The sequence below is a fragment of the Panthera tigris genome, chromosome B1 (assembly GCF_018350195.1).
Source record: "Panthera tigris isolate Pti1 chromosome B1, P.tigris_Pti1_mat1.1, whole genome shotgun sequence".
NCBI classification, from domain to species: Eukaryota; Metazoa; Chordata; class Mammalia; order Carnivora; family Felidae; genus Panthera; species Panthera tigris.
The window spans coordinates 175,918,712-175,931,174 of record NC_056663.1 but is presented as its reverse complement, the minus strand read 5'-3'; the positions used below and the strand labels follow the sequence as shown (position 1 = coordinate 175,931,174).

General features: G+C 34.4%; 1 long non-coding RNA gene across 1 annotated transcript in view; it reads right to left on the bottom strand.

The window, feature by feature from the left end:
* Positions 1-7,919: 7,919 nt before the first annotated feature.
* The window catches only part of LOC122237752, a 28,316-nt gene continuing 23,772 nt past the window's right edge, over positions 7,920-12,463 (bottom strand). The window contains exon 3 of the long non-coding RNA XR_006216377.1: positions 7,920-8,312. This is a non-coding gene — a long non-coding RNA (uncharacterized LOC122237752). The remainder of the gene's footprint in view (positions 8,313-12,463) is intronic.

Below are 12,463 nucleotides of genomic sequence, written 5' to 3'. Positions count from 1 at the left end.
TTAATTCTGTTTCTTCTCTTTGCTTTGTTTTATTATAAACAAAAATGTATTTCATGTTCCTGCTCAGAAATATTTTTTTATGTTTTCTTTCTTAATATATTCTGTATATACAGCTCTCCAAATTTAGCAGCAATCCCCAGAACTCTACAGAACTGATCTTGGACATAGGCACTGCAATGTCCTTTCCGACCTTGTCATTTATTCCTACCTTTCGATATTTACTCAGGCTGCCTCCCTATACCAAGATTAATTTGTTTTCTTTTTTTGTATTCCATTGTTTACTCATTCACCACAAGTTTTTTTCTACTATCGCTTTACTATTCCAGACTTTAAAATTTTTAAAAATATTTTTCTTATTCTGTCATATTTGGCTATGTTTAATTGGTAAGTATTACTTCTTGTTTCTGTTTAAAGAACTTGTAGATTTTCTATTCTTGAGTGTTTTCAAATTTCAGAATGTCTGCCTTTTTATTTGAATGTCAACTTTTAAGGCATAATATTCTTGGACTTTTTTTGGTCTTTATAATTTTGTTGACTCTTCTGTTATCTTTTGTAATTGGGTTTCTACAAAGAATCCTAGAGAAAGCAAGTGTCTATCTTACTTTCTTTCTGTCTTTTTCTTCTATTCTTTTTTCCCTCTGGCTGGCTGTCCCATTTTTTTGTTTATGTTTGGTAAAATCTTAACAATAATGTATTCTGATGTTTGGAGCTTTGCTTTGAATCTTGCCCTGCAAGAAGAGCTCTCTGTTGTCAGCCACAGTTCACTCTTCATTATGTTATCGGTGATTTCCTTTTGATTTGTTACATAATTTAGGCCAAGGATATATCTGTTTAGTTAGAACTATGTGTATCCTACTCAAATATGCATTTCCAGGCTTTGGATTTGAAACAACTCAATCCGTGGCACTAGAATTTTGACTTAGAAGATTGATTAGTCCCAGCTATTCACTTTTCATGTTTTACCAGTTTTTTCTACACAGCTGTTTCAACTGCCTAATGATATCCATGAAGACTATTGATTTTCAGGTTGGAGTCTATTCATGAGAATTTGTTTCTATGTACCAATGTGACTTCTAGGTATGGGGATATGATTAGAAGCCTTTCCATGGTGTTAATTATTGCCTCATTTTTCTCTTGGTCTCTGACACACACACACACACACACACACACACACACAGTTACCACCACTTACTGAAGTTGATGTTGTCCTTTCTTTGCTTAGGTACTAGGCATTAAAAAGTGTATATGTATGTGGTGTGCACACATGTGTGAAATAATTAGTTCATTAATTATCAAATTACCATTTGATTCTGTACTCTCTGTAGTTCCATTCTTTTCCCTTAAGTAAGAATATTCACACCTTATATTAATCATTACTTGTATATTTAGGTGTTTTTCAAGTATGTCTGAATATATATTTTAACAAGTACATTTGTTGATATCAGTCATAGACAACTACCTTAACAAAATATAGCTGTTATGCTTTAGATTTGTATGCAACATTTAAAGTGAGTTTGAAACGGTTTACTTTTTATCTTGTAATAGGCTATGTTATGTTTTGGTAGCCAGAAATACTAGATCTCAGTGGCTTTACAACCTAAATGTATTTCTTGCTTCTGCTATCCCATGTCAAGTTTGAGTGACTCTTCAGGACAGCTGACCTCCATTTTATGGCCCAGCACTCTGAACTGTTTGAACCTTGTGGCCAAGGTTCTCTATCAAGAGGTGCAATCTTGACCACGGCAAAAGGGGATGAGAGAAGGCTGTTACTGGTAGGAAGACTTCAGTGCCCAAAGGAAAATGTGTGACAGTACTTATTCCAAGGGTGTGAGGGCATGTAATACCCACTTGTGCCCAAGAAGAGACGGGGATATAAATTAATGTTGTGCCACATGAAGCACCATGTATATAACATAACTAAATTTCAAAAGGTAGTCATATGATTTTTATATTATAATTGAGACCACAAATCAAATGCAATAGGATTATACAACTTTCAAATAAGCACCTATTCTCTGAAGAGAAAGAACAGGACCGTTCAGACTTCTTTCTAATACATTCCCTTGTAAAGATGGAAGTTTAAAGTATTGACGTGTATTTTACTACTCCTAAAAAAGCCAACACATCTTTCTCAAATGAAAACACACTAGCAGAAGCTACCTTGTTAAAAAAAAAACAGACTTATATTGTTTCAGTAACTATTTTGTTTTAAATTTTTCCTCGTTTAGTACAATGAAGTTCAATAGATGCTACAGACAGATTTTTTTCCCAGTTTCAAAAAGTTAATCGTCTCTTAGTTAATAAATCACAAAGAAAACATAAGGCATGATTTAGAAAATGTTTAGGCAATGAACAAAGACCTTAAATTAAAGCTCTATAATTTGCTGTTAAATAGAGAAACCTGACAAAATACGCAAGATTATAAGTAAATTGAAACAAACTAACAAAAACAATTGTAACTTTTCAGGAGAAGTGGATATTTTATTTAAAAATCTCAAATATGTATATTTGTGTGTTCTTTGGGATTTCTGACATGGTGCTCAAGCATAAACTGATGATCTAAGCACCACACTGAAAAAGAGAATAGAAATAGAAAGATACATGGAAAAGAAAGGAAAGAAAGCAAAGATAATCTCTGGGGTAGCATGATATGCCAGATGTCATTTTCAGTGCTGCCTTAAAGGCTATAACTTTTTTTGGTTTTCTTTGTTTTAAAAAATGTCATGTACCATGAGCTGCAGCTTTGCTCCAGTTTCGCTGTCTGTCATAGTCACTGTCAACAAAGCCAATCTTTTTCCCACCAGTCTGAGTTCAACTACACTGCTGACTTCCTCACAGAGTGTGGAAAATTTATTGCAAAGCAAGGTGCACTTCATGCTTACAGCTATTGCAGCAATGCTGGTAATAATATACTGGCATAACCCCAAGCAGCTGCTGTGTGTGACAGAGGAGAGTCAATTCCTAAAGCACGGTACATCCCATATTGTATGTGAGAGTGTGCATTAGGAAATAGTCCTCTATTGCAATTGAAATCCTCCATTTGCAGCCGTAATGTCCAATGCTTATATTATTTATTATTGATTCCTTTCAACAGCAAAGCAAGCAAAGATTTTGTGCATGCATGATTTGGAATGTAGATCTAGATATTAAAAACATCATTATAGTAAAAGGGACTTCCAAGATGTGGGGCTTGCACAGTAAACGGGAATATATCTTTCAGGTTTCAGTTTGGGGAAAAAGAATTTTTTTAATAGAAGGCAGTGAAACCTCTTTTTGTAATTTTAATATTTTTGAGTCTTTACTAGCAAAAACAAAGGTAGGTTAAAGTTTCTTCCCAACCCAGCAAGGGGCAATATTCAAAGGTACAATGTGTTCAATCAGATACCAGGTGGTTAATTCCATCTCTAAAGTTTGCTGCCTATATAACCTTGACCCGGTTGCTCTTCAGCTCTGCCCTAAATTCCCCAATCAGTAAAATGGAAGAAATAATGACACATATTACCTGGAGTTGTGGCAAGAATGAAACGAATGGATATGGGTAAAATAATTGAAAAAAAGGATGTCATGTAGTAAATGCCAAGTAAGCTTAGCTATTGCGATTAGAATAATGTCATCTCTCTTTTGTCTAATCATTTTTTAATGCCCTGCAAAATTTGACCTTATATTTCCTATTTGTGTCCAAGTCCCTTATTCTGTCACTTAACATTCTCTATAGCTTGACCCGTATTAGCTTTTGAACACTGAGGAATTGAACTACCTTGGGTATTTTCGAGATCAGTCCCAAACTCATCTTCTCTTTGCACACCACATCACTAAGGAAAGAAAAGCACAATCTCCTCTTTCTTCTATCTACTATTAATATCTTAATCTCACCACCAGACTGTTCTGATTCACTCAATCCTGGTTCATTGACCATTGATACTCATTCTTATCCCCTTTTGCTATGCCCTCTGGAAACTTCATGACATTGCCAATAAAGTAATTTATTATTTTTTAAGTGTTTTTATTTATTTTTGAGACAGAGAGAGACAGAGCATGAGCAGGGGAGGGGCAGAGAGAGAGGGAGACACAGAATCTGAAGTAGGCTCCAGTCTCTGAGCTGTCAGCACAGAGCCCGGCGCGGGGCTCGCACTCACAAAATGTGAGATCATGACCTGAGCTGAAGTCGGACACTTAATCGACTGAGCCACCCAGGCGCCCCAAGGAATTTGAATCCTCAACAATTTCATTGAAGGCTTTCTCCACTTTATGGTGTAACTGAAACTTAGTCACCCGGGAACAGACCATTCAGATATCCTTCTTCTATACTGATTCCTCCTTCTCCAGTAGATCCTAACCTAATTCCCATAGGAATGTCAGTGATATGCTTCTATCTTCCTCTCCAGCCCCATCCCCACCAGAAACTACCTCACAGATTATAGGTTAGTATCAAAACATGTCTTCAAGTTTTCTGCAGATGCTGTCACTTCATTGATCTATTTGTCCATCCATGTAGGACTTCATCCATCACACATTAATTATCTATTATGTAGATACCATTATGGAACATGTCAGCTACTTAGCCATGAGCAAAGTCAGATTCTTACCCTGGATTCCTGTTGCTCCTAAAGTATGCGGTTTCCTTTTCTTGTTTTATGTTTTATGTTTTTTTGTTTTTGTTTTTGTTTTTTATCAACTAGAAAAAATGTAAACATCTTTTAAAATTTGTTTGAGAAATCAATTCAGTTGGGAAAATTTCTCAAGCTAATTTCTCTACCCTTAATCTGAGATAGATATCCTTACTCCTTATGCAAAGTTCACGTTCCCTCTATGTCTTATGTTTATCGGCATATGTGGAATTCTCTGATTCAAGATTAAGATTTTCTATAGGTAGGGATCACATTCATATTCACATCTCCAGCTCCTAACACAATGTCTGGTATATATAGGAACTCAGTAAGTGATTGACTCCAAATTATATATATCACTTAAGGAGACATCTAATACTTTAGTTTTAGTTTTCTTTTTCTTAATCACAGAGACCCATTTAGACTGAAGTATCTCATATTTGACTCTCTTCTTCATCTATCACAACATCTAACTCTGAAGTTCAATACTCAACAAGTTTTGAATAATTACATATTAGTCTTATTTTCGGGCACACTTAAAATCTTACAGGAAAAGGTCAGTATAAGATAGAGACTTACCATCATTTAATATTCCTTAGTGGCCTACATTAGTGCTGGAAACAAAAAAGGTACCCTTTCTGTCTAAAAATATGTCAGGCCTCAAACCTGATGCTTTGTAAATTTCAAATTAAAGATACTTGAAGGTACTTTTATTGAAGATGACTATTTATAGTCATAAATGCAACTGGGACTATTTGTAGTCATAAATTAATGTAAAATACAAAGTTAGGGTTTGACATGTTTCACGTTTTTTTTTATTATTTGATAATATATGTCTCCGATCTAATATTATTATGTAAAATCTAAATATTAAAATACAAGCATGGCTTAATTTGGAATCAAATCTTACCCACATATGGAATAACATATTAATTTATCTTTGAGATCCCTTTGTGTATGATATCTATCTTAGCATCCCTTTGTAGAGTGTTACCGTTTTTTATTTATAAATTGCTTATTTTCAAAACTTATGAAAGCTTAAGTTTGTGTTAGTGAAATATGTGTGCTGTGTTTTCTTGACAAATACTTTTATCATGAGAGGGTCACTATAGGGTGTCTTTATATTTCACATCCATTCATAAGCACAACCACCTGGTAATAAAGAATAGAGGATAATACTGAAGTTTGTATAGGCAGGGTGAGAAAGAGATGATTTGGGAGCTTAAAAAGGGAAGCAATTTTCAGAGAGGGTCACAGAATATGGATAGAGTTAAAATGATATAAAATGTTAATAGTTCTTGAACTGAGTGTGATTATATGATTATTTGTATTCTTTGACCCTCTCTTCCGATTTTTCTGGTCCACTAGTGAAGAAAGGCGAGGCAATATAGACTCATAAATGTTTAGTTTATTAAGTAATCATACTTCTAGAAGGTCTGACCAAGGTGGTCTTACAATTCCATGGCCTCTGCTCAATTTCAGGCAGGCTTTGCTTTTCTTAGAGAATTTGCTTTAGAAAACTTTAAGTCATAAATTATTTCTCTGCCTCTTTGAGATGTGTATCATTTGTGATCCAGAAATGTCTTTCTTGAGGACCTAGGATAAGACCTATGAACTGTCCCTTTTACATGTACTCATAATGAAAGACAGAGTCCTTACACCCCAGACTCATGAAAGACAGAGTCCTTACACCCCAGACTCTGGGAGAGCAGGACCTAACTTGAATAAAGATCATTTAGCAAACACAAATGGCCTCAGCACATTGACTAACCTCCCACCTAATAGTCTCCAGTACTCTTCCATTATCTTATCCCATCTTTTAAAAACCATATTTGTGTGTGTGTGGAGTTGAATTCCATCTCTCTCCCTGATTGTGATAGTCTTGAATAAAGTCTTCCTTTTCTGTTTAGTTGGTCTGATACATTTTTCTTTCAGAATTCTTAGGAGGTGCAAAGCCAGTAGTCCAAGAAATATACAAAATCTGTCACCATTCTTATTCTTTTTCTCACTTGTATTACCTTACTTCATATTTTCCTAATTTGGGGTGATTAGTATTCATATTGTCTAATTTCAGTTTCAAGTAAAATATATGGAACAACTGTCTTCTTTTTTTTTTTACTTCATCATTATTTTAAACCAAGTTCTTAAAAAATTTTTTTTTGATCTTTAAATAAGGCTATGGGAACTGTAAGTTTATCGGAAATACATACGAGTACATGCCTGAAGGCAGTTTAAATGAGGAAAGCAATTTGAGTTTCTCAGACTTGACCTAAAATGTGTTGCATAAAATACAAATTAGTTAACCCACTTAGAAAAGACCTTATTCAAACCGTGAGTCAGAGGGGCACAAATCTGGAAGTGAACTTAAGTGAAGCCTGGACTCAGAGGCAGATCTTGGTCAGAGCTACCAACCAAATCTGTGTCCTTCTCTAGGCTAAATTGTGAAGTTATGGAGGCAGACTTCAGGGTCTTTTATTTCAACATTATTGCCTCAACTCCTCTTTTTCATGACCCCTCACATAAACACCTTAATTGAATTTACCTCCTCAAGAAGCCACCATTTTATTCTTACCAAGCGTCTCTACTCCATTCTACTCTTCCTAGGTTCTGTTCACTGATGAGTCAGTCTGTTGAGTTAGGTGAATAAGTGAGCTTATTACGTTGCCTTTACAGGTACCATATTTGTGTTTTAACAGGGACCTCTAGACAGAGAAACTTAATCCTGGGGCAACCGTACCAAACATCTTGATTTTTCCAGTGTATTTAATAGGTCCAGTTGTGCCAGTGTAATTACGTAATAAGCCCTTTTACTCTCAACAGTGCCCCCGTCCAACTGTAAATTTAAATGGGCACCTTCTGTATTCCAAAAAGCGCTTCTAATGATGGAAGTTTCAAATACAATAGCAAATGGTTGAGAGAGAAGACTGACAAATTCTTGGGCATTAAAAAAATCATAACACAAGGGGTATTTTCTAGGATTGTTCATATCTACATGATTTATGATCCCAGGAAATCCAAATGCTCAGATAGTTGATGGCCTTAAAGTTATCAGACCCTCAGCAACATTACTTGTTACCTGACATGACTGTGCAGGCTTGTCACAAATACTATGAAATTCTAAATATGTAGGGGAATATAAAAATTAGAAGCTGGACAAACAAATGGAAAAAAAACTGCACAAAATAATAACTATAATTTTAATTTTTATAATACTTATAATTGCTAGGTGTTATTCTAAATATTTTACTAATATTAACTCATTAACTCATTAAAGCAACAACTTTATGAGTATGATATTCTACCCATTTTATAGATAAGAAAACCAAGGCAAAGAGAGGCTATGCATTTACCCGAGTCTCTAAGAAGTAGTGAAACTGGAAGACAAACACAGATAGTTTTGTTCTAAATTTGCATTATCTAAAACAATTCTATACTTCCTCTTGGGAAAAGAAGAGTGAGACAGAGAAAGAGGCGGAGGGAGAGAGGGTGATTCTGCTTTCATCATTGATATCCGCTGTGTTTACTTGCTACCTGTCTTCTCCCACCCCTGAGATCACCAGTGTAGTCTGTTCTTGAATTGCCTTCTCCCATTCTTTACCCAACTTCACTTTTCATCTTATCTCCTTTTCTATCTCCAGGGAAGGTAGTCAGGACTGCCAATTCCTTCATATTTTACTATTGGTTGGGACTCACTGACTCCAAGTCCTAAGGAGGAGGAAAGAGAGAGGAAGTCATCATAAGGTTATGTTCTCATAGTAGACTATCAAATTATGATAAGTGCATGCTAATTATCAATATTTCCATGCATTATTTTAATTAGAATTTTGTCATCTACTCTGCCATAAGTTCCATTTTCAAAGCTTTTTCTCTAGATCTATCTTGAGAATCTGGAGGCTTTGGGGAGAGTGGTGTTTACATGAGGAAGGGAGCTGGTACACAAGAATCTACAGTAAAGACGTTCAGAATAAGCATATCACAAATGCAAACGATTGGAAACCACTTTATAAACTGTAATTGTTTCTATTGAGTCAAGTTATAATAATCTGTACCTTCTTATAGACTGGGTGAACTGGTCTCATGCCATCCCTTTCTGGTACTTCTATTATATTTTCAGTATATATTAGTGCTCCATTCTTTTAATATACTACCAAAATATCTCGATCTATCTGAGATAATGCAACTGCTGTGCTCTAGGAACAAAATGAAACTAAGGAAAACTCAAGTAAAATTTTCCTAAAAATATATTTCTATAAATCACACATACTGGCCTATATTTCTCTAATTTTACATGGTTATAAAAATAGATGTGTCAGATCATTTATTGGCATCCTTGCTCCTTAATTAATCACCTAAATGCAAACTGTAAAGGCAGAGAATTTTTGCCCTCTTGTACCTAATCACACCTGACACTAGAATTTCCAAGCCAAGAGGATCATGACTGGCACAGCATGTAACCACTACGAAAGTTGTCAAGTTCTTCAAGATGCCATGGCGATACTGGGAGATTTTCAGGGTAATACCCATTAGAAAGGAGGTCACCTTCAGAAGGATGAAAGTTATTTGAAGTCTCTCCATCTCTAATCTTAAAAAGTAGAAATATAATAAAATCTAAAACAAAGAGATTGGAAACATAAGAGCCCAAGAAGACCATCATGAGACAAAATTAAGCCACAAGGAAAGACATTATCAATATATACACCCAAAACAAACACAAAAATCCTGATGACTTCATGACATTTTTGTGTCTAAAATAATTAGACTGTACCAATATGATGTGATTCAATAACAATGGTGTTTTATTGATTAGTGAACAACAAATAGAAATTAATTAGGATTCGCTATTTTTAGCCTTTGAATTTTAAGCTCATCATAATTTTTTTTTTAAATGGAGTTTATTGCACAGGCAGTAAAGTAGGGGTTAAGAATACAGGCTCTGAAAATGTGACACACTTGTGGGGGGATTAGAGTGTACTTCCATCATTTACTAGCTCATTAAACACCATATTTTGTGTTTGAAGAATGGAGTCAATAATAGAGTCTCTTGCACAAGATTTTTGCAAGGGTTACATTACATACTACATTCAGCCAAGAACAATATAAATAGTATTATTTTTCTTATTATAATAAAGCATTTAAGTATTTCAATGAATGATTTTAAATATTAATAAAGTAATATTATTACTGTTGCTATAAAAATTTAGGCTTGGTGCCTGGATGGCTAAGTCAGTTAAGCAGCTGACTCTTGATTTCCGCTCAGGTCAAGATCTCACAGTTCATGAGACTGAGCCCCAAGTTGGGCTGTGCACTGACTGACAGCAGGGAGCCTGCTTGTGGTTTCTCTCTCCCTCTGTTTGCCCCTTCCCTATTCATGTTGTGTGTGTCTCTCTCAAAATAACTAATAAAATAAACATTTAAAAAATAATCTTAAAAAGCATGGCCATCAACCAGAAAATAGACTCTTCACTATAGAGAACAAACTGAGGGTTACCAGAGAGAAGGTAGGTGGAGGGATGGGTGAAATAGATGACGAGGATTAAGGAGGGTGCTTGTCATGATGAACACTGAATGTTGTATGTAAGTGATGAATCACCAGATTCTACTCCTGAAATGAACATTACACTGTATGTTAACTAACTGGAATTTAAATAAAAACTTGAAAAAAAACCCCACAAGATTGCCATCGATTCAGCCTCAAGGGAGTAATTTGTTCTTTATATTCCTATCAATTCTTCCTGCTCCCCTTGAAAATTACACCTTTTCTACACCGTGGTAGTTTTATATTCCTTTTATATTATCACTCTACAAGGAACTTGTTGTACTTGTTTCCCTAACTTCCATGCCCATCTTTTATCACTACTGATTTATTCAGCATTTTTCTAAAATGATAATTATATTGCTTTTGACTAGAAGACATCTTTGGTTTATAACTGTGCTAGCATTTACTATGCAATTATGAGTGGCACTTACCCACCTTTCTGGTAGAAATCAAATATGGTATTTCAATTTCTTTCTCAGAACAATCTCAGGAGTTTTATAATACTGTCTCCAATAACAGATGATAATGCTTAATTTGCAAGTAACACCATGACAGCGAAGGTCATCAAAATCTATTCTAACCACTGGTTATTCCAGATCTTGCTACTAATTCCTTCCTTCATTTTCCCCCCAAAAAAGTACTTGCATTGGCCATACGTAATATCTTGCATCTCCTAGGATCTCTTGTGTCTTTCACGTTTTTGAGTCTTTGAACAAATTCTTTCTGCTCAGAAAGACCATTTCTAATTTCTCGCTGGAAGATGTCACCATGTGTTAGAACAAGACGGGTTCTCAACGCATAGCATAAGGTTCATACTTTAGTACATAGGCAGTGTGTATGTGTGTGTGTCATGTCTGTATCTGTGTATATTTTATTTGTTTGTTTTTCTAGACCACTAGATAAAAATCTCTTCAAATAAAGAATCAAAGGTCTTTATTTTTATTAATTTTTAAATTTTTGTTTGTAGTTCCTAACACAGTGTTAGGCACATTACAGATGCTCACAAATGCCTGCTTTCATTAATGAGTGAATGATTAACGTTTCATGATGTTGATATTTGGTACAATGAAGTCAAAATACCATACAAATTATCGCCATTAGAAAAGATCGTTGTGTTTATATCTAGCCATTGTTACATAGTAATCACTGGTTTGATTTGATGTTTTAATGACCTGACAATAAAGAAAATAATTCAGAACTGTGTTTTCTGAGTTGATATTTTAAATTTGATTTTTAATACACAAAGTGGGAAATATTAAAGTAAAAGATTTTCTTAATAGATTCTATGTCTATTTTTCATAACATTACATTTTTGGCAGCTGATCCTTATAGAATAAAAATGATGTGAATCTAATAATAAAATGTAAGCTAGCCAACTCTATTTCCTACAGAATACTTTATAAAATAAATTACAAGAAACCAAACTCTTCTAGACAGTAAAGATGGATAATTCCAATTTATCTTATTTCATGAATAAAAATATACCTATCATAAATCCTTTCTTTTAACATAAATGGCTACTGTTAAATTTCTGATGAGGCTACCTCCCACAAATTATCACCTAAGAATCCTTAAAAAGAAGCTGAAATATATTATAGATGAGTTCATTCTGCGCATTCATATTGATCCATATACTACATTTGACTTACTGCATTCAATTGTCCTTCTAAAACATGTTTTATGTAATGATCATAATACTTCCTATTAATTCATCATCATGTTGCAAATGCCAAGTGCATTTAAATATAAAAGATCTGTATTCATCCTAAAGCAATACACATCTATTGGTCTTGCCAGTATAGAAAGTGTGTGCCCAAACTATAAGAGCAAGAAAAGCTTATTTTAGTTGACACCAAAATCAACAATTATATTTCTCTTTTTTTCCTTTATTTTTCTCTGTTTTACCATTTTGTATTTTATATCCCTTAACTTTCTGGTCACTCATATAATTTTCTGTTCTGCCACTGGTCGAAACATATAATATAAAAAAAAAGGTGAAGGCTCTATTTGTCAGTATTCAATATATGAAAGGAGCTGTACTTTGCAATTTACAGAAATTGTTCCATTTGTAATATAGGTCTTAGTTCCCCATCTAATTTTTTTCAGATGAGGAAACAGACATGTGATAAACATGTGCATGATGCCTATAGTAATACTAAGAGATGGCATAGTAACTCAAAGGAAAAGCCATTGTAAAAGTCAGAAATGCTTCATGACAGAAGTAAAGTGATGGGAAAGTATGTCATGTTTGAATTTACGTATGGTAATAACCAGTGGAGAATTTGTTTAAAGGAAAAGCTGCTGATAATTTTGATTTAAT